Source organism: Geospiza fortis, unplaced genomic scaffold, assembly GCF_000277835.1.
Source record: "Geospiza fortis unplaced genomic scaffold, GeoFor_1.0 scaffold16, whole genome shotgun sequence".
Classification (NCBI taxonomy): Eukaryota; Metazoa; Chordata; class Aves; order Passeriformes; family Thraupidae; genus Geospiza; species Geospiza fortis.
In genome coordinates, this window is record NW_005054302.1 from 2,501,786 (window position 1) to 2,525,348 (window position 23,563).

Genomic DNA, 23,563 nt, shown 5'->3' on the forward strand with positions numbered 1-23,563 from the left:
AAGCAAAATTTTGCTTGAGTATGGAGAAAAAATAAGACATATTCATGAGCTGCCCTCCTCACTACTTCAACTGATAACATCTTACAAGTGATAGGCCAAAATTCACTCAGCTTAAAACAGTGACAGAAAAAATGAAACACTGCACACCCAAGAGCTGTTTGGACTGCAAATGTTCATGACAGTAGAGTAAAGGCAAAATAAACATTAGTCAAAAATCTATGTGCAAAATAATAAAAAATATTTCTGTTGCAACTACAAGATTGGAATCCATTAGTATAATGAACAACAAATTCAATTATGGGGTTACATTGCATTTGTACAAAATCTAAATATTTCTCCCCCTCCTCCCCAATTTTCTGCACAGTTCAAGAATGTTGGTATCTCATTCCTCACCCCAAAACTGCAAACCTCCTTTTCAACTGGATTTTGATAGCCAATGGCTGACGACTTAGTCCTGGAAAGGTAAGTAATATATTTATCTTCCACATTGTCAGAGTCCACCCATAACAGCACCTGACTAACCAGAAGCAAACTCATCTCAGAAAAAAAACCCATCAGAAACTATTTCAATATTCTGCTACTTTAACCGATTTTACATGTTTTCCCTCTCTCATTTGTTTTTTTTTTTAACAAACATTTGATGTATGCCTGTAAGATTTCAAGAACATCTGCTTATTTCTCAAAGTACAAAACAACACAGTGGTGGAGAAGACACTATCAGGTATCAGTTTAAGTAATTCATCCAACTAGAAGGACACAGAAGACATATGGTCCTGTCAGATATTTTTCAAGTCTGTGAGATGTTTAAAGGCTGTGATAAGCAGTGGAAAGCAAAGGGTATTTAAGTGGCGATAAAGATTTGGTAAACAAAGGGTATTCAGGAAACAAGACTATTCTAGCCTGTATAGGAAATGGAATTTATCTGAAATACTGTGATTATGTGGAAAACACTAAAAATAACTAAAATTAGGTTGTACAGATGTATAAATCCAGATGATAGCAGAGATCTTTTTCAACCTAAAAGATTCTACGAAACAGGAGTTTTGAGATATGAAATATTAAAATATAATTTGGTAAAGGTTCAGAAAGGTCAAGTAGTACAGCAAAATCAAATTTAAAGATAAAATGGCAGAAACTTCGGGGGAAAAAAGTATGAATGCAAAACCAAAAATTAACCAAATTCTAAAACAACTAAAGTTGGGGATAACTGTAATAATGGCCAGAAAATATTAAAAAGTAATTATTTATCAGAAATCTCTGGACTACCAATAACTGAGGGGAAATGTCCAAGTATCATCTATTCTCATTCTTGGGCATTTTAGTTACCCATGAGCTTGAATACTGATGCCACAGAAAAAGCACCTTTTCAAAAATGATGTTTTCCTGTTCTCCTGACTTCCCACTATGTTACTGACTCCACTGTGACACCAAGCAAGAAGTGTTGGAAAGAATTTTTCTACTGTTTCCCTCCAAAGCATTTTGAATTGGCTATGTTCAATGTGCTTTTTACATTTTTAAGGGATAAGACAGCTGTTCATTTACTGATAGATTGAGACCTTGCCTACTTCTAAGGACAGGGCTATGGTGAATATTTAAAATGGGATGTAATCTTCTAAGCCTGAGCTAAAAGAGCCTTATATCTTTCCCATATAAACAGAGAGAAATACTTGAAAGTTACTCTTACACCAATTAAATCTACAAAAATGCAATTGTTTTAAGGAGTTACAAAGCGGAAAATACTCCAACAGGAACCTTTAAAAATATAAACATATGACCTAAAGATATAAGGCTTTAAGGGAGATCTGCTTAGACCATTCCATTACATGATATCTACAAGGAGGTTTAAAACAGCTTTGAAACTTGGAATATCTATGTTTCGTTAGAGAATGAACAACAATAAACTAAAAGAGAATAAACTAAAAGAGAAAAATGTGAAAAGTAGTATGCAAGACAATACAAAAATTAAAGAACTTGTAAGTATCCAATTGCCTCGTGTGTCAGTGCACGGCAGGTCTGGTTTCTAGGAAGTTTTTTTCATCTGTGAGCACGAACAGCTGGCTGTGGGTCTACTGCCTGATCACCCCAACAGTGCTTCAATCTCTGCTTCAGCTGCTGGGTTTCTGTTCCTTGCTGCTGCACCGCTTTTCTCTATCCTGTTTTTTGATGTGTTCTGTCACCTCTCCTGCCCAGTACACTCAGTGGGTCCAAAAGAAGAATCTTTTTTGCTTATTGTTCACCAGCTCTACTCCATCTCTTTTCAAATTCATATAGACACAAAATTAATTTATACAGAACTGTTTCAAACTGTCACAGAGGGCTAGTTAAGGTTTTTTGGGGGGAAGGATGTTTTAAATGGTATCTTCTACTTGGATTGCATCTTCACACACTCGGATTAAAAAAGATTTCATTTCTGTGAGTATAATTCTGCATGAACCTTTAAAGAGATTACGTAGTGAAGCAACAAGTGAAAAGCTGTATTGTACTCTGTGCTCACCACTGTACTATGCGCAAAGATGAGCCTGACAGCTGCCCTGGAATATAGGTAAGTAGGGATAAATTTATCTTTTAAGAGCAAACAAGAAAGCTCACATTTGTAGACCCTTCCAAAGAGCCAGCTGAAATGATTAATTTGGAGTCTACAGCTTATGCAGACTGGAAGACACAATGGAGTGACCTTGCTATAGCACTACCTTAAAAGTAGAAAAAGTTGCCTAACTAAGTATCAAGGAGGAAATACCCCACCAAACACTAAATGGCCAAGCAGATTTGTAATGATTTTGTGCCATTGAGTTGTTGGTATAATTCAAGTATTCTAAGCATGAAGTGCAAATACTGTTAGCTTGAGGAAGTTAATTGCTAGCTTTTACACAGGAAGGAAACCAGAAATGTTTTTTCTTTGGTATAATTAACAAAGCACACAGAAACATATACTTTGGTTCATATGAAACTCACAAATATTCTGGACAGGAGGGTAGAGCAAAGCACTTTTTAATAGGTGTGCTATTTTGTGCACTGGGATTTTTATTTTAGGGTATGATTCATTGCGCACCTACTCACAGCTCCATGAGCAAGCACTCTGTGACAGGCAGAATAGTGTATTTACAATTCTATTCCATACAGTATGTCAAATCACTTCTACAACAGACGTCAACAGCACTGACAAGCAACAGAGAACCACATTTCATGTTCTCTGGTCATAACATTTCCTCTTACATCATCTCATCTTTACTAAACACAAAACCAACACCCCAAATGCACTAAATGTTCAGAGCAGGATGGTCTAGTCTGCCTTGGGATATCTGAATTCTGAGGCATTCAAGTGAAACACATGGCTATCACTCAGTATAGTTGGCTGTATGATAAGAATACGGAATGACTGTCCCTCCATGGTAGAACAAGTTTGTTAGGCCTTTGAAGCCCTGCCTCTGTACCCATATTCTCATATCACATAATGGCTTGTACAGATACAAACCCTAAAGAACAGAATTATTTTAACACTCTCCTTCGCTTTCTTCCTATTTCTTTTATCTTTAATTTTTCTTGCTTCCTTCCCTACTCACTGACAGAACAGAAGTACTGGTAATCAAAAGATATAAAAGTCTGCCATTTTATTATTAAATGTTATATTTCTGTAACATAACATATATTTAACTCTGAGAAAGTAAGCTTTTATCTAATTTGCATTTGAAACAAAAGCATATAAAGGACATAAAACTTTGTTTAAGTACAGTTATTCAGTATCTACTTATCAGTTAGAATAGTATTCTCATTCAGTACCACTATGCATCTTCCCAAAAAGAAAAAAAAAAAGAAAGGAGGGTGGAGAAAAGGCACAATAAAAAGGATTTTTTGTGCTACAGAGTAAAACACCCTAGCCCCAGATATATTAGGGCTATTATTCTGGAAACTAGAAGTTATTCTATTATTCTGTAAACTAGAATTATACAGTATTTTATAGCATTTCCATTTTTGACTGCAAAACTGAGTCTCTCACTTTTAAATTCCCAAGAAATAGTTAACACATGTACCGTGGAGGTAGAGAGTCAACCCACCAAAACAGTTCACACCTTGAAGGCCTGGGCAATCTTTGGTTAACAAAAAGTTACACACTGGGTTTGCATGGACAGGTTTTGATAGCATGGGAGGCTACAGGGGTGGCTTCTGTGAGAAGCTGCCAGAAGCTCCTCCCAATGTCCAACAGAGCCAATGCCAGCCGGCTCCAAAACAGATGCACTGCGGGCCAAGGCTGGGCCAATCAGGAATGACAGTAATGCCTCTGGCATAACATATTTAAGAAGAAAAAACCAGTTATTGGGCAGATGTAACTGTGGCCAAAGAGTAGTGTAGTGAGAATATGGGAGAGGGACAGCCCTGCAGACATCCAGGTCAGTGCAGAAGGAGGGGCAGGAGGGGCTGCAGGCACTGGAGCTGAGATTCCCCTGAAGCCTTTGGTGCACACTGTGGTGAGGCAGCTGCCTCAGCAACCCATGGAGATCCACAGGGATGCAGAGATCCACCTGGAATCCATGGAGGAGTCCACACTGGAATAGGTGGATGCCTGAGAGGAGGCTGTGTGACCCTATGGAAAGCCCCATGTTGGAGCAGGCTCCGGGCAGGGACCTGCAGATCCATGGAGAGAAGCGTCCATTCTGGAGCAGGTTTCCTGGTAGGACTTGTGACCCTGTGCGAGATTCATGTTAGAGCAGGCTGGGCCAGAAGGACTGCACCCCATGGAAGAGTGACCCACACTGCAACAGTTTGTGAAGAACTGTAGCCCATGGGATGGACTCACGTTGGAGAAATTCATGGAGAACGGCTGCCTGTGGTGGGAGGGACCCCATACTGGAGCAAGGGAGACTCTTCTCCCTGAGCAGGAGCAGGAACAACATGTGATGAACTAACTGTAACCTCCATTCCCTATCTCCCTATACTGCTAGGAAGCAGGAGGTAGAGATGAGAAGGAGGGAGAGGTAGGGAAAGGTGTTTTTAAAATTTGTTTTTATTTCTCATTATTCTACTCTGATTTTATTGGTAATAAATTCAGTAATATCCTCAAATCAAGTCTGTTTTCCCCATGACAGTATTTGGTGAGTGATCTTTCCTGGTCTTTATCTCAACCCATGAAACCTTCATTATATTTTCTCCTCCCCCAATCCAGCTGGGAAGAGAAGAGATAGAGCAGCTTTGGTGGGTGCAGGGCATCCAGCCAGAGTGAACCCACTACACATTAAAAAATAAAACTTAATTGATTTCCCAAGATCATTCCATGAAGAATCTGTACTGAACCATATTTAAGAATGCAAGACCAAAGTACTCAATTCAGAGTCACTCTTCTGGATCAAGATGATTGTCCTCACCAGACAGACAAAGGAAGCTCAGCACTTAGCTCAGGAGTTTTTACCTCTTCTAATGTTTCTAAGAAGACAAAAAGAAAGGCTATGCAAAGGAAGCAGAAAATGGACAAGCAATTCTTCTTATCAACGACCATAACAAAATAGCAATTTCTGCTCCTTTCTTTTTCTGTGGAAAAAGAAATTGAACAGCCCTTAAAGAGCAACTGTAGAAGGGAAGACAAAATAATTTTTAAGAATCTGGTTTGACATTCTGAACTTGTATTGAAGTAGAGCCTTAGTACCAAAGGTTAAGTCGCAGCTCTTGATCCATAAGATCTTTTCTGAGCTACCATTCATAAGAAAGACCGTAAAAATAACACTAATAATGTTGTTAGTATACCCCAACTATCTGTTTGCCCTACTGAGATTTTAGCTTTGCCAAAACGCAAGCAGAAAAATTAGGCACATGAGAAGTGAATTTAATTAGGAACTTGCCATCTGGCATAAGCAAGCAAATGTTAAGTGGCACCCTTTTAATATGAAGAAACTATAATCAACCAGGGAACAGACTATAAGCTATCTCCTGTTTGATTGAAATGCTTAAATTAGCTATGGGAATAGTGTAATTATCTAGTATTTTGATGGGTTATCCTCGAGGCTGAGCTGTAGGCAACCACAGCAAGCAGAGTAACCATAGTAGAAGTGTTGACTTAAAATTGACAGATTTAAACTGATAAATTTTGGCAGTCTTTAAGAATATGACATCCCAACTTATTGAGCAGAGTTTCAATATACTTGCAAAATAAAGGGTTGCATCAGTTTAAATAAGAAATAAAGTAGTGCTATCTGGAGCAATATTTATTACAATATGGCATTCCATTCTAACAGGCTATTTTGAAAAATAATAAATAATAAAGAAAAAACTAGTATGGAAATAGACTACAAAATGAAGTAGGTTCTACTTGGCTGCTCTAGTTGTGCAAAATAGGAGACAATTTGTTTGATTTTAGTAAGAAACTTTATTACCAAATGCCCAAGTTTCTCCTCTAGTGAACCTGTGATTCATAATAGTTTCGCAATTACTAGTCAATGTAATTGACTAGTAGGGAATACATTCATTTTAACCATAATCAGAATGTATGGTTAAAAGTCTTCTCCCCTGTTATTTACTCAAAACATTTAATGTCACATCTTTACTTCTCACACTTCACTGGCTTTGCATCAGCTGAAGTGACAACAGCTGCATCCTAGTTGGTATGATAATCTCATTTACTGTCTGGATAACTACACAAACGGGCTGCTTCATTTTCAGCTGTGCAGTCAAACACCCAGTCCATCAACTGTTAGAAAATGGTTGCACGGCTAAACACAAAGCCAAGGCACAGATCAGCCCTCCAGCAGAAAACAACTTTCAGAAATTCATTGTCCATTTCCTAAGATAAAGGTGTCTGACCATCTCCAACCTACTGTGATGACCCACAATTCCCGTTAAGGGTGGGCTGTCACACCTACTGTTATGGTGTATTAATCCAGCAGATAAGCACCAAGACCAGTCTAAAAGTGCATTGTTCTAGTCAGCTCTTATACAAAACTGAATGGACCCCTTTATGCACAGTATAACTAGCTGCATACCCAGTTTAACCATGTTTTAAAACCCTCTCTACTTTTTCTAGCACTTTCTAAGGAAGTATCCTTGATATTTCCCAGAATACTGATAGGAAGAGGTCTTAGAGGATAACCAGCTACATACAAGCAGTCAGTACAAAGCCTTTCAGATTTTCAGAATGTGTACATATATTCGGGCTCTTTCTCTTTAATTGCCATTGTAAGACTTTATAATTAACTGATTTTACTTGCCTCATAGGAACCTTAGAATCTGATTCTGGGCTTGGCAAAACCATCAATACCAGAGCACTTCATTTTTATATTCTCAAGGAAGTTCTAGCAGACACTTGATGTACTTCTCTTTCCTCATTAACTTTGCTTGACGTGCTTAGATTTTAAGCTTGTCCTTAAGTCAAGGGCATCTTGCTTTACTATCAATACCTAGCAGTTCTTGTTTCTTACACAATTTACTGCTCCTTGTCTGTCTTCTATATAATATTCCCAAAAGAATAAAAAAATCAATGAAGATGCAGTTTAAAAACAGACATATATCCTAATACATTGATGGGTGCATGTGAAAATACTTTCAGGTATCTCTCAAAATTTCCCCACAATTCTCTTCTGCTTGCCACAGGACTGAGCAAATGGAAAGGATAGCAGTTTTGTTTGCTACTGAAATAGTATAGGGAGAAAAGGTCTGGTCAAGACTATATTCAGATCTCCTCCTGAGAACGGCATAAGAAGAGAAGCAATATTTTTGGATATTTATGTTCTCCTTACATTTTTAAGACTGAATCAAGGTGGGATTGGCACTCTGACACCTGAGGCTAGAAGAGAAGTTGCCTCCAGCTGTACTGAGTTTCATGACAGCTTTCCTGGGCATGTTGTTAGCTGAAGACTGTAAAGTCAGGGAAGACAAACACTGAGTGTTGCATTTGTGATATTTAGCATCCAACAGCACATAGGAATACTCTTCCTACAGTGATATGGATACCCAAGTGACTGAGAAAAAGTGAAGACAATGACTCACATTGAGGTTACACATTCAGGAACTGGAAGGAGTTGAATGAAAATGTGTTTGCATCGTTGCTAGGGAAGTTGTTTAATCCTTGGAGCAGATTGTAACAATGCTTCACGCAAAGGCCATGCATTGAGAGACCAGGATGAGCAGCTGGTAAAGTACTGTAGGAAAGTTTGACCTTACTTTGAGAGAAACTAACAGAGGAAATCCCACAGAAGACAGAACCTGAACAAAGAAGGAGCACTTTGAGGCTGCTGGTTTAGTACCAAATCTGCAAGAGAAAGACACCACTTTTGCTCTTGATGCTTAATGTGAAAGTTACAGGTTAAGGAGAACAGCCTTTAAGATGTAAAAGACTACCTCTGTGAGCAAAAAAACTGTACACACCGAACATTCTCCAGCAGCAACTTCCACAAGATGACACAGGAAATTAGAATACCCTTTGAATCATACAATGTAACCTCTACAGAACAGGTCAAAAGACAAAGAGATTCTTCTACATTAAATTGTATCTCTTTGCTCAAGTAGCATTTTATATCCTCATATATTGCAAGGATCTTGTCTTCACTGCAAGTGAAGTCTTCACTTGTCTTTCACTGCAAAAGAATAGATTGGGCTTTGTTTTATACCATTATTTCTACATGCAGCATATTCTTATAGTAAGTCTATACCTTAGGTAGCTTGCTTTCTTTCCAAGCAATCAACAGTTGAAACAATGATTTGTACATAGTCTATACACTGTCAAATAGCTCCACTTAAAATCTTCTTACAGCAGTACAGATAATCAGGTAATTTGCATTTGTTAATGGTTGTATGGTTAAAAAATGGAGAAAATATATCAACCTAATTCATATCTATATGAGCGTTATACACTCATTTATAATTAAAAAAACCCCAACATAAATAACAGAAAATATTTTTGGCTATATTAATTTTGAAATGGCATATTCAGAAACTATGAAATTAAATATGACAAGAAAAGAGATTCGTAGTTCAACTTTCACATTTAGTAAACAGTAAAATTTACATGCTTACTTATATTCCTCTGTGAAAAATATAACTACCTTAAAATACTTTTTTTCAAATTTTTTACTGGAAATGCCACATAAATTCAACTACTTGTTCTGTGTAGGCCCAGAGAACAGATCCAGCAGAGGGCAAAGGCCCTGATTAGCAAGATGAGGTAAAAAATAGCAAGACAAACAAATGGACACATGGTAACTAATAGTGTGTCAAGTTCTTCTGAACTAAAGTGACCTTATACTTATTTTGCATTCCCAAAAGGTAACTAAGCATAAATGAGCTTTGGGGTTTATTATTTTTTTTCCTATTGAAAGAGTAATTATAATTAGCAATGCAGAGAAGGTTCTGTGTCACTTTCTCAGAATCACCAACAATTTCAAACTTTGAGATACATATTTAATGTGCTTGGTGCAGGAGCAGCACTACTGATAACTGGCTATCTCTGAAGGATGCTTCCCAATTTCCTGTAGATTGCAATGCAGCATCTGTAAAAATGTCAAGCACTAACAACTCTCACTACTCATTCCTAAGCCAAACCCATGCAATTCATTACAGTTCTTGGTTTCACCTGCTTTAGGAAGGATCCATAAATAGCATCCTTGTGAGAGAACATACAATTCCACAAATTAACACTTTCCTGAGTATAAATAGTGTAACTGTTTTGGGGAGTTGAGTCCACCATAGCTAGACCCGGTGATGTGCTTTTGGAGGTATCTGTAACTTTTCTTAAAGATGGATGTTTTTGTCATCTTGCTTTGTCATCTTTTTAGGCACTGTGAAACAAAGATTCAATCTTAAGAGGAAAGACAGAATTTAAGGAACAATCATTAGAAAATCCTGACTTCTGCAGAACTGTTGAGCTACTTCTTATCAAGAATAGTAATGAAAATGTAAAATATAATTTTGAGAATGAAATTAACAAATGTCTGCCTGGTGCATTTATGTAAATCTGGTGCATTTACGTTAATCTGGGCTAATGATCGGGAACAATAGCCTTTTTTTGAATAAACTACATGAAAATCTCACCTAATAAAGTAAATATTTAAAAGGAGGCTATTGATTTTATAAAGAGGGATGTTCACGGAGGCACTGAAAATGTACACTAGACTAATCTCCAAAAGAAAGTTTTACAAATGAGATGCTTTGAAACATTTTCAGAAACTAAAATTTTTTGTAAATGACTCAAACTGTAACAATGCAGAGAATTCAGCAGCTATAGAACATTTGCTGCATTTCCCATTTTCTCTATTAGCAATATGAAATCAAGGTGAAAGCAGAAAAGGATTTTATGGCTGTGAGACAATCATAGAATCTCACACCAACAGACTTAAAGAGGGCTCAAACAGAGAAAACTGTGAATGTGCCTGGACAAAGCAACTGCAGCCAGCCTATAAAGCAGAAAAAGGTATCTACAGACAAACTTACAGGGGAAAAAATGGCATCCTGGTGTACCATATCAATCTCCCTGCCAGAGTTCTCTTACTGTCTTAATAGCCACTCAGCATGGGGCTAGAGTCTAAGTCCCAGTACAAGAACAATTAAAGAAACAGCAGGACCAGACATAGTTACAATATGACATTAATTTTTTAACAACTGGAAAACAAACAGTCCCTTTGGAAAGGTATTTAACTTCCTAGAAAAGCTTTTTTTAAAAAATGAGTTCATTGAAATTTCCCAAATTGTAAATAAGGAATTGTCTTCCACTGTCTATAAATACTTTACTTTCTGTGTTAGAATTTGATTTTATGAATAGCCATTGAACTCCATTTGAGATAAAATTTTCTCATATCATATTTACTTTCCAGCTGCTTCAAATAATTTACAAAAAAAAAAAAGGAAAAAATGTAGCATAAAACCAAAATATTCACTATCTTCCCTGCACCTGTCATTAAAGTGGATGACTGTACAGCTTTTTACCACAGGACTTAATTCAAGCCACAAAAATAAAGTCTCTTTTCATCAAGCTTCTGTCTGTGAAACTCTAATTCAGCATTACATAGGGGAATTCTCCTATCAGCATTCATAAACACCACACATAGCTAGGAAGAGAAACAAAGCCTCAGATGGTTTTGTTAATGCCATCCAACACCTCCCACACCTTCTCAACTGAAAGGGCTGTTATATCTCCAATCCCCCTTCTATTCTGATATTCTTGGTTAAATGCATTTTGAAGCCCCTTCTCATGAATGCAGCTTTCAAAACCAAGGGGGAAAATTATCCTGACCAGTAATAGCGTTCCTTCCTTGGATAATTCCCAAGTGCATTTTAACAAAGGGCAAATTTATCCTAATCACAAAAAAATGAAGTTTCCCCTTGCAATGTCCATGGGAGGAATGCTCTAATCCTGGCTCCACTAACATTGCACAAGACAGAACATCCATACTGCCATTTTTGTATCACTTCGATCAGTTCCTTGAGATGCAGGGAATACACAGAAAAACTTGCCTCTTTGACCCCACCTTCTTTGATGGGCTCACACAAGTATTGTAACAACAGCTGATGGCATGGCACTACCCAACCTCCAATTAAACAATGGTGAATTGAAAACACAACTGTAGACTTTGAAAATGGTGTTGTGCTTGATAAGTGGATTTGCAGTAAGATGCCTGTGGTGAGATGTTAAAGAACACAGGTACTGAGGTCACTAAGTAACAGTAAAATCCTACAATGGGTGGTTTGGTAAAGAACACAGGTATTGAGGTCACTAAGTACCAGTAAAATCCTACAATGGGTGGTTTGGGTTGGAAAGACCTTAAAGATCATCTAGATCCTGCCATGGGCTGGTACTGTATGCTGGTGTCAGAACCGGTTCCAAACATGACACCACATATGTGAGGAGAAATTGCTGCACTGAAACAACAGAACCCACTTCCCACTGTGAGAATGAAGAGTTAGGGACACTTTCTGTAAGGCTTACACATGCAAAAGTAAAGAAAGAATATCCTTTTTTATATGTTGAGCATGTAACAATATAGAGCTAGCTTCAGAAGCTTAAGGCCAACGAAGAACACCAAGGGCTGACTCTCTCTAGATTAATAATATTTTGATGCTTTCAGCAAGGAAAGCATCAAGGAAACACACTGAGGGATTTTCTGTCTTTCCAAAGGACACCCTGACAGTTGGAATAACATGACTGATGGAAGGTCCTGTCTGACTAAAGTATTCTGTCCTAGTCTACTCTAGCATACCTTACATTTCCATCACCTGGATTTGCCATTCTCCTGTCTCATCACCCAGAATCAGAAGGCTCTTTTGAAGCTTTTTAGTTGATCGTATTTCTAATTTCTTTCCAAACATCACAGCTCCAAACCCCAACACAGCCCTTTTGATATGTGCTATCATGGAAAAGACATGCGACGTGCATTGTGCAAGATCAGTGTTATGTGGACAAGTCTCAGCACAAACTGTTGCATATCTACAAAGACAATGTTTCTCTGCTGCAAAAATTCAGCCTGCATTTTTACTCCCTGTTTCCCAAGATTTAGCCATCTGTTTATCCTTCCGTAACCCTACTACTTGTGCCACAGCTGCTTAGCTTCTTAAATTTCTGGTCAGGAAATATCTTGAAAGTTTCCTGAGAAAATCTGAGGAATCAACAAGAGAATTTTTACTGATGTTATTCTCCATGTGCAGTTACACATGATGTCATACAGCTAGAATGAAATTTAAAACTGGAATTGCTCAAAAGGCTGATCTAAAATTTGAAAGCAAAAATATCTAGCCACATCCCAAGTCAAAGTAATTTGCTTTATCTGGTTCTTTTCATAGCTGCTCTGCCTTCATGACACATACTTCAGAAGTTTAAAAATTCATCTATTTTTTTTAACTTCTCAGGGTACAAGAACAACAAAATCAATGTCAAAAAGCTGCATCTAAAGCTTTCAGATGCATCAAAGAACCAAAATTACAAGCGACGATGCTGAAGATTGACAGAATGGAAAGAAGCTTTTAGTTAGGATTCAATTTCCTGAAAATTAAATACAACTATCAAAGGGGTAGCAGTATTAAAATGAAGGTTGAAAACTGTCAATTTTTGTTAGAAAGATTACTTTTAAAGTGTTAAAAACTAGTCAGATATTTTTAAGTCAAATAAGAGCACATTAACAGCTTAAATGTTCAGGTTTACACGGGTAGATGCACACTAAATTACAAAGAGAAAAGTTCTTAAGAAAAAGCAGCTTACATCTTACAGAGAGGAAAAAGAAGCTGTTATAACAAACAAAATTCCATAAATTAAAAAAAACATGTAATTAGAATTATAATGTAAAGAAACATTCTACTTAAGTCAGGTAGGGTTAATTCACCTATTTAATGAACCAGTGCAAGGAATTCTGAAATCTGTTTTGGCAACCTATCCATAGTGATCTAGGCACAATTAAAAAAGGGGTGTGGGGGGAGGAAGGGGCAGTGATTTTCATTGTATTCTCAATTCCTTCTAAACCCACATCGTCTATATGAAGAAATTCTTTAGGAGAGGTAAAGAAGAGACTAGTGAATACATGCATATAGAGGAGCTCTTTCCATTTCTTTCTTTTAGGTACCTTCTAGATCCACAGCAACACAACTTTTTGATTTACTCAAGATAAACTACAAAAGCACAGACAGCTGTTAGACCAGTACCTCTTGGGCAGAAGACAGAAATCAGTTCTTTCCATCTCTTTTCCTCCTTCACACACACAGTTTCAGAAAAAAACCCAACAAAAACCCTAATGAAAACAAAACCCCTCTCCTCATAATCACCAAAATATGGCTCCTGCCATCACTATCAGAAATACAGACTGTCATTTACCACCAGCTGGTATGCAGCTTATCTTATTTACATGTGTCATCTGAGATGGAATGACTCCAGCCTAAATATCCACAAGGAAAACTGCAGCATTTTTCTTTCACTATGTGTGCTTCAAGATGTCAAACCTGGGAAAGAGAGTCCAGCTACTAAAATGTCTGATATTATTGCCTCCACTGACTCTGATCACATTTCAGACAATGGCTGGCCAGTGCCTAATGTCCATATGCTAGTCCATCTAACGGGAAGATACTTGGCCAATGACTTCAGACTGAATTACAGTTTGACTTCCAGGGGATGGTAGGAAATTTACTGGGCCTAAGAAAGATTCTTTACTGAACTCCAGGTCCAGAACAAGGAGAGAGAAAAGGACTGGGCATGACTTCCTTCCCTGTTTTCATAGGGACTTCCTAGAACATGAAACTACTGAAAACATGTCACAGTACAGAATTATCTCAGGGCAAAATGTAAACAGATCAAATGCAATGATGCCTCTAGACAGCCCACATGCTAAGAACTTTGCCAGATTGAAAAGGTAAGGTAGAAACATTCCTAGAAATCTGTCTAAAACTCATATACAAAGGCATGACAACAGGCTCTGATAAATCTTGAAATACTCAAAGAAAGTAGGAGAATATTTTGAGAAATATCACTAAAAGATGAGGTTTCCTGTCCTTATATTTTTCCCTAGGCATTTATTGTCAGGTACTGTCAAAGTCAGACTTTTGGGCAAGATGGAGCTGAGGTATTCCCAAAATTTATCATAAATACAGCACTGGAGATACTGGCACCTCGAACACCTCTCAAGTCTTCTTTTTTATGTTAAGGGGAGCAAAGGCATAATTCATTTCTACTTTCAAGAGCTCAAGACTGAGCTGTTGTCTCTGTACTGGTTTCTGTTATCAAAGAATAGTTGTCACTCACAGTGGGGAGCAGGGCTTGAGTGGCACCATCACAATGTAGACCAATACTCTGAGATTGATACAGATGGCATCTTGGGAGAGGTAAAGAATGCTACACACATCATTATAAAAATTACGTGTATCTGACCTACACAATGTACATTTAGCTGTTAGAACAAGTCAAGGAATCCACAGATCTTCCCTGGTTATCCAGAAATCTCTGTAGACACCCGTGTGAGACATTTGCCAGTTATAAACATTACGTAGACAAAGCCACATAAACAGACCCCATCGACTACCCCAAGACAAATGGGAACTCCCTTGAACATATCCCCTATAAACCTGGTTGTTCTCAATATGGATGATTTGCAGTTATATTTTCTACAACTAACCATGAAAAGACAGATTTTACTCACTCAGGCTGAAGTCATTCCTCAGGTATGAGCTGGGGATTGGCTCACTTTAAAGAAAAGTATCATTCTCCTACTCAATAAGGACAAGTGCCCAGAAAACAGAAGAGCAAATGTCAGATATTCCAGGCTCTAGACAGAAAAATTCGAGACCCAATCCTGATCTCAGCTCAAGACAATTGAGTTCAATTTTCTCAACCAACATTCTGTATAGTGAGGACTAACACTTGGTGAAAGCAAACACTCAAAGAATCATCCTTCACAAGACAGCAGTTTCTTTCAAACTTCATAGTATAATAGGATCACAGATGCCAAATTACATTTCATGTTAACTCATAAAGTTGTATTCCATAAACCAGGATAAACCTATATAAGCACTCTGGGATCACAGATCACCAATGGCACAGTAACACCACATCTAGGCAATTAACATAAACCAATGGCTTGTATAAATAGCACAACACATCCAAGAGATAAAGCAGCTCAAAAACAAGGAAGCCTATGCTGTGAAAATCCCAAGCCTTCTGAAGTAGCTGCTTACACTGTCTACACTCCTGCTTATATGCAGCAGGGATGCAACTTATCTTTCTGAAGAGTCTCACGCTTGGGAAGAATGGACATGAGCCAGGACACATTAATCATCTCAAGGAACAGATGTAGTCAGTGGACGCATTTTTCTCTGAAGTCTTTTTCTGATTATACTACAATGTTCCCTGTTATTATTCTCTCTTACATCTAAATCTATTATTCTTTGCTTCACAATGATCCAACATGAAACAGACTGGCTTGAGACTGAACCTATCCAATATTAATGTACAGTCTGGCTGTTAAGGCATTCTCTTGTAAGGTGAAGTTGTATGCTTCCGTAGCTAGTAAGTTTCTGAATTTGGTTTCCCACTTCCCTGTCCCTTTTTTTAGTCTATAATCAAAAATGTGGCTAGGTCATCTATAGCTTTTTCCAAGTTACATTAAATAAAATTCAGGAGTCTCCTGTGTAAAACAACTCCTTTGCTTCTGCTCCAGAGATAGAATTTTTGACTTATAAAATTTATAGCCACTGCACTATTTTACATTAACTGTATAGGCACTATACGCCAAATCATAAATTATTTTAAAGACCTATTGCATAGTAGGTCATATTTAGTATATGCAAATGCCTCCCAAAATATTCCCAATAAGAAGTACCCTTGCTAGTTGTTGTGAAAAGGTAAGCCCTCTTTATGAGACTATATTTGATCTTGTGCATTTTATAAGTTTGTATACAAAAAGCTCAGTATTACAAACAGTATTTCCTTTTTTAAAATCTAAGAAGAATTAGAATATATTTAGCTTGTTTTTACTCAGCGTGCAGCAGGTAAATTGCAACTCTTTTTAAATCTTTCAAGAACTTTAGGAAACACAGCCCACATATACAATGTAAATTCTTAACATAAAATGCTGAACACAATCTGTCAAAATACATCAGTGAGAAGAAACTTACATTCATTTGGTTGTAACCTATAATTTTTCAGGATAACACTTGGGCACGTGAGGTATTTTCAAAGATCACAAATTCCCCTCTTCGGACTTAGCATTTAACCTATCCTTGACATCTGCTAATATTTATGATCACCATTATTACCTATGTATGTATCCTGTACTCATACTTTAAACAGGTGGGATACATTTAAGAATAACAATGTTCCAAACATCCAGCACTTACAAATCCATAGGATTTATAGTAAGATTGACTTCCAATGAACCCCAAAACAAAATTTGTCTTTCTGCCTATGCAATGTGTTACACATCTGCTTTTACAATTTCTTGTAGAGCACATTAGCAGCACACGACAACAATTCAGATTTAGCCTTCTCTCAGTTACCCACTTTTACAGAGAATTTTCAGTGCCAGGCTATTGGATTAACTACCTTTAATAGCAATAGCAGGCCAATCCACTACTGGTACTTTATTTTTCAGGATCCTCGGGACAAAAAACTGAGGAACGAGGACTATACTGGAGAAGCCCTTCTGATGGTGGCACATTTTCAGTGAGCGGATTTCCAAAGGACCAAACAGCCTATCACAGTGGCAAATGCAATCTCATGCCAAAGCAGAATCCATAAATCTTCAGAAAAAAGTATTGACTGGCACTGGACAGCCATAACAGAATGATCTACAGCCTTTCCCTATTGGCCCACAAAGAACTTTAGGAAGAGTTCAGGAGTAGGGTAATCACTTGTTTCTGAGAGCAGCAGCTCACTCCAGACTACCTGGAGTAGCACACAGAAAGACTACAGTGAATATACAGTAAGCCTAATATTTCCAGCTTGGGGAAAAAAGAATTTTTAAATACTACTTTTAAAATTCTATTTTCAGCAATGTAAGGGGGAAATTTAGACCCAAGAAGTTTGGTAAATGCTCTCCCCTTGTCCAGTTACTGTGACCTTGTTTGTTACTTACAAAGGAAAACAAAGATATGGTATTTTTGTTTGAACTCCCTGCTAGAATTGCTTTTGATTAGTAATTAAGTGCAAGGTCAAGCTGCTTTAGCAACGAGGGGTTTTGATAAGGTGCTCCCATGGTTGTGTTACAAAAACATGATGACCTCAATGTTTCTATGAACTCAGGCTTTATGAAAATGTGAACAAGTGATTTGTGTAGCCAGGAAATATTACATAATCAGAATGTAATGGTAAGTCTAGCTGAGAAGTAAATATGCAGATGTAATACTGAAAAAGTGTATGTGTGTGGATTTTTATGTATACACATAACAAAATTAGGGGTGCTCCTTGAACATTCTGAGGTAATGTTTACTTACCTTCCAAAAGGGAAACTAGACAATAGGAGGGTCTTGTGATGAAACATAACAGCTTTTATTCCAGTTATAAAAATGTTCATTCTGCCATCTATCTGCTAAGGTAAGCCTGTGAATTCTCATTAAAATTTCAGCATGGCTGGTCATAAAAGAAAAAAAAAAGTAGGAATAGTTAAAAAAAAGATAATTGGATTCTTACATGATTGCATTATAGTCTGACACCTCTAAGTAAGGCTATAGCTTCTGCCACTGAACAAAAGGTTACCTGGCATGGGATGTGTTGCCTGTCACTAAGTAAGCTATAAGATTTATTCACTTGGAAAGATGGGCCTGATTTAGTCTGTTATTTAAAGAAGTTAGAACATTGTGATTTTATTATAAAACTAAACAAATAAGTGGAGTACCATTTCTCACTAACACATTACTCTAGCTACATAAAATATGTATTAGATTTGCTTTTAAAATGTAAGGCAAATATCCTGAAGCACTCCTAATGGCACAAAATGGTGTTAGTCTCAGAGACAAAACTGAGCTATTCAAGAACAGTAAGTCACCAGTACCATAGCTTTAATTATATTTGTTTAATTCTGTGAAGAAGCACAAGTGAGTAAAATGTTCTCTTTGTCTGTTCAGACACTTCTGTAATGGCAAAAGTCCAAAGATGTCTTAGAAGGACAGACAATCATTCAAAATGATGATGGAGAACACATAAAACTAGAACTATCAAACTCATGAAAACAAATCTAGTTTCTTCTGACAAATGTGATGAGAAAGACGATGTACACTAACAACACTAGTGACTCCTCAGGAAGCTGAAGCTCAAGAAAACTCATTATATGTGTGTGTGTGTGTAATATACTATATATATAAAAATAATGTTTCCCCTGTATTTTACTTAAAACTAATCTGTCATGATCTCCTGGAACTGCTTATAGACAAATCTTTCACTAGATTAATCAAAACTTCCTCTTTTCTTTTTCCTTCCAGTTTCCAGAGCTCACTATGGAATTTTGCTATGCTATGAGGCCAGACAGCTTTTCATTGGACTTTCAAATTTCAGTTGGCTTATGCTCAGGAAGAAAGGAAGAGTCATCTATACTAAAGAGAAGTGATAAGATGGCTTCATAGGAGGCAAGAGACATGAAGACGTAGGGACGACATGCAGAAAAGAAATCAAGAAATACGACGAGAGAAGCAAATAAAATAAAAGGGACTGAGAAAGGGTGGAGACAACAAAAAACAATCTGCAGCAGTAAAGAATAGAACAGAGAGCAACAGGAATGTCCCATCAAAAAATAGCCCGACGTCCACTATTTCAAAGGATAGGTGGAAAGTACTTACTACTACCAATTGTTGTAAGCTTAGAGAACTTTTCCACTTTCCTTAAGAACTGAAGGACTTTGAAACAGAAGCTAGTTCATTTACACAATAATGAGTAGAAACAATTGCTGAAATTTCAACACCTCTTACCAAAACTCAAAAGAGCTATCTGAAAAACTGGAAAGTCATGACTTTGTAAGTCATTACTTGCAAGTAAAAACTGTCTTGCTTATAAGTCAGTGTTAGCACTTAAGTATTAACCTGAAGTATCACAAAAACTATTTAATTTCTCAACCAAACAATGCATATCGTAAGACTCAACTACTGTGAAACAAAAGTTATTATTTTGTTAAGTTTGTAGCAGTCAACTCACTTGTGTCCACCTACAGGAAATGGAATCCTGCTATTCCCTGGACACAAAAGCATTTCGACATTTTCTGTTGGATTCGCATCAGAGAAGTTTGTAATGTTCGTAAGTACCGTAAATGCAATTTTCATACAGAACCATAATAACTCCATTAAACATTTGATCCTCATAGATTAAATTTAAACATTATTTATATTGAAATACTAAACAATGCAGGAAAAAGTTAAACTTTTCCAATTTTAGCTGCTCTACTAACAATGCAAAATCTAGCTTTAGAACCTCTTACTAAACTTTTCACAACAATGCATGCATTTCTCAGCTCAAGGAAGTTCTTGAATATAAATTATCAGAATAGAGAACATATCAGATGAAAGTTTGATGTATATTGGCAAATACATATACTTAGTAATAGAGAATTCATAACAGTTGTTTAATTAGTTCTTGTGATTTCATAAACTCTTTGAAGATTTCTCTTCAAATAAAGTCATGTGTATTAGTGTCCTGGTGTCATTCACTAAAACTTTCAGTAACAATAAGTAAAGAGAGTGCACACATCTTCCCACAGCACTGCGCTTGCTGCATCAAACAATCATATTGGCAGCACAGTCACAGCCATTTCCACATTACTTGCTGGAACTCAGATTCCTGCATATATCTGCACATTCCCCTATGCAGACAGCAATCTCTACCTACCAATATGATCATCTCGAACTGGCTACTGTATGATCTAACTCTTTTTGAGATGTACTGGTGTCCAAAGCCAGGCTGGATGGGGCTTTGAGAAGCATAGTGTAGTGGAAGGCGTCCCTGCCTATGGCAGGGGGTTGGAACTGGATGATCTTTAAGATCCCTTCCAACTCAAACAATTTTATGATTCCCTTCTGAGATATAAAGACCAACTCCCATGTTACAGGAGACTTACTTCACATACTGTAAGAGTGTGCCATTTCCCAGAACTGTTACCAGAAAATTGTTATGATTTTAATACCCATTATAAGTAGATAAATGAACTTGCTTTGAGTACCTTCCAGACATCTTTACACTTGTTTTCATGCTATCATTAACATACAGTTTCAGTTAAAGATTCTCATTTGTTCCTGTCAACTGATCCTAAAGAATAATGATCCGGTGTAACGCTGTTTTACAGGGGGGGAAAAAAAGAGATAATATTTTCTTTCCATTCAAATCACTCTGTTTCCAGAGTCTATTATGATAATTGAAGATATCACCAGTTGTCCCTGTTCCTCATGCAGGAGCAACTGGTTTCTTGTGACAAAGGCCTGGAGCATGACAGTTTTATCTCAAGACTTTTTTTCCCCATCAAAGACCTAGATTGTGAAAAAGTGTAATTCATGTACTTGATACCAAATGAGTTTACATCTAAAACTAACAAGAAGAAAAGACATATCAGCATCTCCTTTAGAATAATGTCTGCAACAATAAGCTATTCAAAAGGATGAACAGTAAGAAGGTATTAATTTTCCAGACTTCTCCAAAGTCAACTATCAGGAGATTTGTATCAGCATTGGGCTACTTCTAGGTGATGTCTGTTGCAGCTGACTGAAGAGACAGTTTGTTACTACAACCAACTTTAGTCAAGCTATTTATTGTCTGGTATGCATTTGCTTCTATTTTCACAATTCCCCATAAAGTAGAAAAAGTATGATTGTGGATGGTTTTAAACTTACTACTTTCATGAAGGCATTGTATTTGCAGAATGCTCCCACAACTCAGTAAGAGATGGAAAGAATCACATAGTAGTTCAACCTGCCAAGACAAATTCAAGTGCCAAGAAGTAATCTTGCGCTAACTAGTAAATCTATACTAACTTCTTAAGAATAAGGCCATATGAATAAGGAAAAAATTGCCTGGAAAAATAAGTGAATTGTAGACATAGCTGTTAGGTAAGTGTGCAGTTAACTCAACCAAAAGTGTATTCCCATGACTCAACTAAATTTTCCAAAACCTTATGGAGCTGAAATTAAAATAAAAACAGGATTTTACAGGCAGCCATAAAAATTATTTTAGTCTAGTCACTTCTGCTGTTAATTATGATTTTCTGCACACTCTGCAAAGAGACTCCTTGAGTCCATGCTCATCATTTACATAGTGGGCTGACAGTCGCAGTAGTCATGGGAAAGAGACTGACCCTGATCAGAGATTATACCTGAAAATGACAGTACAATCAATAAACCTTAATGATACATAGATGAGAAGCAGAATTTACAGATGGCCTCAACTCTTGGATATTTACATGAGGGGCTGATTTTTGGATAGGCATGTACCTTGAGGTAAGCCTGTCAGCCAAGAGTGGATGCAGCAAATATCTGCTGGGAAAATGGCAAAATTTTCTGCACTTGCTCACCAGCTTGATGATAGGATTAAAGAAAATACATGAATCAGTATGAATGTCCAAAATTTATTATCTGCCAGTGTAGTGTCTTCAATCAGTGTTGCATTCACCACAGAAAAAGGTCTGGCATGCTCAAAGACATTTGTGCAGACATAGGTGCCAACTATACAAGCAACCTGAGACAAGAATTCACACTGGCATGCTTAGGCACACTTGCATTTTTTGTTGGAATGGAGGACTGAATGTATTTGTTATTAGTATATTTTTGGACTGAGCAAACAATAACAATGGATGCTTAGCTTAGGTTACTGATTCAACTGGCTTCAAGGTAACCCACCATTTAAACACAAAACAAAGAAACAAAACAAAACAAAACAAACCAAAAAAAACCAACCAACCAACCAACAAACCAAATAAAAAAATAAAACAACAAGGCAAAAAAACCCCCAAAATATCTCAATACAGCTTCTGACAAAAATTGCTATAATTAACACATAATTTCTAAATATTCCAAGAAATTCAGTATGCGTAGTGCATGAGACGTTGTATGACAGCAAAAATCCTAAGTATTAAGATGTGTCTTAGAGATTACCACAAAACACTCCCAAAACTGAGCAGAGTTTGGCAATCATTAGTTTTAACTAGTAGATAAAAGAGACACACAGCACCATACTTAAAAATGGAGGGATGCTTCCTTTTAACACAGATATTTCATTTGTTTCAGATTTAAGATTAACTTTAACTTATGGGAATAAGAAAGCAATGACAGTGAAAATTTCATTACAATCTTCCTTACCTCTTTTATTGCTCAAACACTAGGTTTAAAAAAATACAAGCAATTCCTATTCTTGGCAAATCTCTAAATAGGATTAGGAAGGCAAGCAACAAGCTGGACAAAGAGCAGAATCACACATATATCCTAACTATACAGTATTAAGAACCCAATAACCCATGTTGATGGGTTAATGCACACACTTCAGAAGTAGCATAATGAGTTCCCCTAAAAAGACAGGGCTGATGAGACTGCTATATTGCTCCAAGCTATCAGTCAAATGTGCTGTTAAGAAGACAGCATATGCTAACAGAAGGGTATTATTAAAGAAGATAAAAAAACACCTTTTCCCATAAATGCATACAGTTTTCTTGAAGCCCTGTTAATTTGATTGGAGGACAGGCACAAATTTTCTCTGCTGATCTAAGTAAAGCTGACTTTGCCTTTCCACTAAGAAGTTAGAATTCAAAGTTTCAGTCTCTTCAAGTCTAGCGCATCCTAAAAATGCAACGCTCAAACGTAACATGAAACCAACTGTACTCCTTAAAATGCAGTATTTTTAGTTGCATTTGCAATTTCTTAATGTATTCCCTTGCAACAGAATCAATAAAGACCCATGCAACACTGTAATATTGCTATAGCTTTCAAAGCTATGTTCAGGTGCATCAAGAATTGCAGCATGTCTGCAATGCTTAACCTGAAATAATCTTTTGGAACAGAGAAAGTCCTTAGTGATACCTTGGGTCAATTGTTGCAAAACTTGACTGAAATTTCATGGTAATTCCACCCTTGAAAAAGCCATGTTGAGTGAGTGTACTTACCCTCCAAAGCACAATTATTTTTTTTCCCTTTTAAAGTGGTATTTAGACCAAGTAGT

At 37.0% G+C, this 23,563-nt stretch overlaps 1 protein-coding gene across 1 annotated transcript in view; it reads right to left on the reverse strand.

Annotated features, from left to right (window-relative positions):
* Positions 1-23,563, reverse strand: part of SGCG (sarcoglycan gamma) — a 104,112-nt gene that overhangs the window by 74,853 nt on the left and 5,696 nt on the right. The window lies entirely within an intron of this gene.